This window comes from Cervus canadensis, chromosome 4 (assembly GCF_019320065.1).
Source record: "Cervus canadensis isolate Bull #8, Minnesota chromosome 4, ASM1932006v1, whole genome shotgun sequence".
Classification (NCBI taxonomy): Eukaryota; Metazoa; Chordata; class Mammalia; order Artiodactyla; family Cervidae; genus Cervus; species Cervus canadensis.
In genome coordinates, this window is record NC_057389.1 from 59185284 (window position 1) to 59190439 (window position 5156).

General features: G+C 40.8%; 1 non-coding gene across 1 annotated transcript; it reads right to left on the bottom strand.

Annotated features, from left to right (window-relative positions):
- Positions 1-4471: 4471 nt before the first annotated feature.
- On the bottom strand, positions 4472-4606 carry LOC122441140. Its single transcript, XR_006269274.1, has one exon.
- Positions 4607-5156: the final 550 nt, after the last annotated feature.

The window sequence follows — 5156 nt, forward strand, 5'->3', positions numbered from 1 at the left end:
CCTCCCTTTGAGCTCCTGACCCCCCAGTTTAGCCTCAATGACTTGCAAAGTTCCTCAACAATATGCCCAGGGAAGAAAGAGGAGAATATTTCAATTTTCCCTTTGAGATCTCGGGTTCCAGGTGTGGGGAAGAAAACAGGCCTTCCTGTGTGGAAAATGGGAGCAGTTGCTGGAACACATGGGCCTGTGAGGGCTGGGACACGTGAGAGAGGATAAATCTGCAAGCCGTGACTGGGTGTTTCTAGCCTGAAGGTGTATTTCTTTCATCACTTGGGAAGCTCCTTAGGACTTGGCATTGTCAATCTCAACCATATAGGAATCTCTTCAAGGATAGTAGCACATTCTCCTGTCAAACTGAGGTGCCCAGATGGCAGAAGCTGTATCGCCTCAGTTCAGTTCAGTTGCTCAGTTGTGTCTGACTCTTTGTGACCCCATGGACTGCAGCATGCCAGGCTTCCCTGTCCGTCACCAACTCCCAGAGCTTACTCAGACTCATGGAGTTGGTGATGCCATCCAACCATCTCATCCTCTGTCGTCCCCTTCTCCTCCCACCTTCAATCTTTTCTAGAATATGGGTCTTTTCCAATGAGTTGGTTCTTCACATCACGTGGTCAAAGTATTGGAGTTTCAGCTTCAGCATCAGTCCTTACAATGAACACCCAGGACTGATTTCCTTTAGGATGGACTGGTTGGAACTCCTTGCAGGCCAAGGGACTCTCAAGAGTCTTCTCCAACACTACAGTTTAAAATCATCAGCTCTTCAGCACTCAGCTTTCTGCTTAGTCCAACTTTCACATCCATATATGAGTCCTGGAAAAACCATAGCTTTGACTGGACAGACATTTGTTGGTAAAGTAATGTCTCTGCTTTTTTCTTTTAATTTCATGGCTGCAGTCACCATCTGCAGTGATTAGTCTGAAAAGTTTTGAAATTGGAGGGGCTCATCCTAGGAGAGATTTCAGTTGGCTTAAAACTCCTTTATTATATCTTGTATTCTCTCACTGTTCAAAATGCCCATCTCTGGACATTGGATAAGACACAGAAATTCCCAGTTAAAGTTTCTTGATTGATTATTGGGGAAGAAAGTATGGAGATGATTGGGGGATTTTATTAGTTTTCAGAGAATATACATCCATCTGTTTATTCTAAAGATATCTGCCAACTTAGTTCTGGCTAGTATTCCACGGTTATGGTCTAAGATGAATTATCATTACTTGTTTTTATCCTGGGGGAGCTCTTAGTTTGGTCTGAGAGAGAGGAGCTTAAACAATTCATACTAATACAGTGAGATAAAGTACTCTGGAAAGGTTTGAGGGGGAGCAGGGATAATCAGCGGAGAAGGCAATGGCAACCCACTCCAGTACTCTTGCCTGGAAAATCCCATGGGCAGAGGAGCCTGGTGGGCTGCAGTCCATGGTGTCGCGAAGAGTCGGACACGATTGAGCGACTTCACTTTCACTTTTCACTGTCATGCAGTGGAGAAGCAAATGGCAACCCACTCTAGTGTTCTTGCCTGGAGAATCCCAGGGACGGGGGAGCCTGGTGGGCTGCCGTCTATGGGGTCGCACAGAGTCGGACAGGACTGAAGCGACTTAGCAGCAGCAGCAGCAGGAGGGGTAATCAGTTAACGCCATAGACAAGGACTTCTGATAGAGACCTGCCATCTGGTGGCAATGAATGGTATAACATGGCCTTGCTGCTCTGATGAGGGACTCAGGACCTCAAATTCAGCCTTTACTGAGCCCCTGCCTAATGGGTAGCCAGCCCAATGGTTGGCAGTGTGATGCATATACATATGCATATTGCTTCTAAGATGACATTGGTCTTTACGAAATTTTCAGTGTGCTTGTTGATATAAAGTATATTTGAAAATGTTGTCAACCAAGTAACATTTTTTATACATGTATAACACTTGATATACACACATGAACAAATACACTTTAAACAATATATAAGTGATTAATATTTGTTACCAAAAAGGTAAAGAAAATGGAAATATGTAATGTAAAAAATGAGAGTCTCCCCTGTCCCACTTTCTGTGAGTAACCATTATCAACAGTTTAGTATGGATTCTTTTCTCTGCATATACAAATATTTATAAAGACATACCTAATTTTAAAATAGAATTGTGCTGTAATTCCTCAATTTGGTTTTTACGCTTTTTTAATATTTATTTATTTGACTGCACCAAATCTTTTTTTTTTCTTTCTTTTTCTTTTTTTATTAGTTGGAGGCTAATTACTTCACAACATTTCAGTGGGTTTTGTCATACATTGATATGAATCAGCCATAGATTTACACGTATTCCCCATCCTGATCCCCCCTCCCACCTCCCTCTACACCAGATCTTAGTTGCAGCGTGTGAGATCTTTGATCTTCATTGTGTCAGGCGGGATCTTTGCTTGCGGCATATGCAATCTAGTTTCCTGACCAGGGATTGAACCCAGGCCCCCTGCCTTGGGAGTGCGGAGCCTTAACTACTGCACCATCAGAGAAGTCCCGGTTTTTAAACTTTTATATCATGGACCTTTTTCTGTGATACTACATATCAATCTAACTTGTTTTCTCTTAATTTTTATATTAAATCAAAAATTAAGCATGTTAAAATGAATAAATAGTCTATAAGTTTTGTTAAGAAAAGCAGTAGCCTCAACTATACTCCCATTGTCCTCTCAAGAAGCTACAACTTTCAATTCTTTTATCTGGTGCTATTAGCATTATCTCCATATTTCTAAAAAAAAAAAACAAAACCCTATTTGTGTCCTATTTATTGATTTTTTTTTCAGTTTTAAGTATTATTTGTTGTCTTCCCACTATGGACGATGAGAATTGGCCTCTCTTTTCTTTTCCCACTTATCAAATCCAAATGCATCTTTCTCATCTTTTCTTACCCCATGGACTACTGTAGTCCACCAAGCTCCTCTGTCCATGGAATTCTCCAGGCAAGAATACTGGAGTGGGTTGCCATTTCCTTCTCCAGGGGATCTTCCCAACCCAGAAATCAAAACTGGGTCTCCTACATTGCAAGCGGTTTCTTTACTGACTGAGTCATCAGGGAAGCCCTCATCTTTTCTAGTTTAGTTAAATTTACTTAGATCAGTATTGAATTATTTACATTATGATCATGTATACTATTTAGAGGAGAGTCATATAACAAATCAGGCTTACTGTTCTTTCTCTATGTCTTTTTGTTTTCCCTGGAATTAACAATATTATTTTTTGTTGTTGTTTGCTTCGTTTTCTATGTAGTTGTCAGCACTTTAGGCCCAAATTCTGCCCTTTTCTAAAAGATCTCTTGTTTATCTCTAGGACTTGCTCCAATCTGGCTTAGTTACTTCTCTATATATTGCATAGCTATCACCTTAGTGCCTTCTTTCGCCATCAGGATGAAGGTTCAGTATATTTCTTCACTTTGATGCACATCTTCTTTCTTAAATTTTGTGTTTTTCTATTTTGTTTACTCCCTCATTTTGGTGGATAACATTTTGGTAGCTTCCTGAGAAAGGGTCATAGGAAGCAAATTTTTTGAGACCTTACATACCTGAAAAATTTACTCTCATTTGATTGATATTTAAAATCTTTAAACTACTATTTTGGTAGAGTTTAGAATTATAGATTGGAAATATTTTCCTATAGAATGTTGAGGCAATTGTTCCAAAGTCTTCTAGTTTCCAGTGTTGCTGTTGAGAAATCTTATCTTGTCTTGGATGCTAGTCTTTTGTAGCTTACCTGTTCTTCTCCCCTCCCCCTACCCCTTTAGAAGCTTTTAGAAATGCTTTGTTTGGCCCCAGCACAGTGAAATTTCCCAGTGATGTGGCTTTGGTTTAGAACTTTTTAGTTTCTCGTGTTTAGTACTCCTGGACTCTTTCAATCTATAAATATGTCTCTGTGGCCTGATAAACTTTCTGCATCTGGGGTGGACTGAGTAAGATCGATTCCTGCCGCTGCTTAGCAGAGACCATCTTCCAGCAGGTGATCTCATGTCCCTCTGCCCAACTCAGGAAGTAGAACCAAGGACAAATCAAGGCAGATAACAAAAGGACCATTCTTAAGTACTTGAAACTATTGAAAAAATGTTGTAAATAAAATATTTTGGTATTAACATTATAGTGAACAATGCTTATATCTAAATGTTTACAAACTTCTCTTAACTTTTTCTTTCACACTCACCCTTCCATTGAAACTGCTTTAGATTACCAGTGATCTCCACATTGTCAAATCCAGATTGATGTAGATGATTCACTCTCCAACTTGTAACTTCTGTTTCTTGCAGCTTCCAGGACTTCACAGTATTGGTTTTCCTTTTACCTCTGGTCGCTCTGTTTCCATCTGCTTTTCCTCGTCATTTCTCTGACCTACTAATGTTGGAAAGTCTTGAGGCTCCTTCCTCAGACATCCTCTATTTTTTATCTGTATTTACTCCCACATGGTAACCATCCCAAAATAATATCTTTTTTTTTTTTTTTCTTAAATTATCCCCTTTTGCCTTCAAGAGTTAGCCCTATTCTTAGGGCAGACCTCCTGAGAGGGAGATTGCCGCATGTCCTGCCAGACTCCAGAGTTATATCTTTACACCTCACCTAAGTTATATCTTTATAACAGACCTCACCTAAGCTCCAAGCTTTTTTTTTTAAGCTCCAAATACATGTGTTTATTCATTTTTGACTGTGTCAGGTCTTTGTAGCAGCACTGCCATGTAAGGGCTTCCCTCTAGGTGTGGCTCTCTGTGGGCTTCAGAGAGCATACAGTTCGCGGCATACGGGCCCTCCAACTGAGGGATGTGGGCTCAGTAGCTGTGGTGCCTGGGTTAGTTGCCCTGAGTCATGTGGGATGTTAGTTCCCTGACCAGGGATTGAACCTCCACATTGGAAAGCAGAATCTTAACCACTGGACCACCAGGGAAGTCCCTTTAAACATGTATATCCAACTGCCTACTGGACATTCTCCAGGAAGGCCTTATTGACTATTGAGCAAGCATTTCAAATGTGACATGTCCAAAACAGAGCTTCCTGTTCTCTTCTTCCTCACTCTCAATCTGATCCTCTAACAAGTCATCCCATCTCAGTAAATGGCAACTGTATCCTTCAGTTCAGTTCAGTTCAGTCGCTCAGTCATGTCTGAATCATTGCGACCCCATGAACCGCAGCACGCCAGGC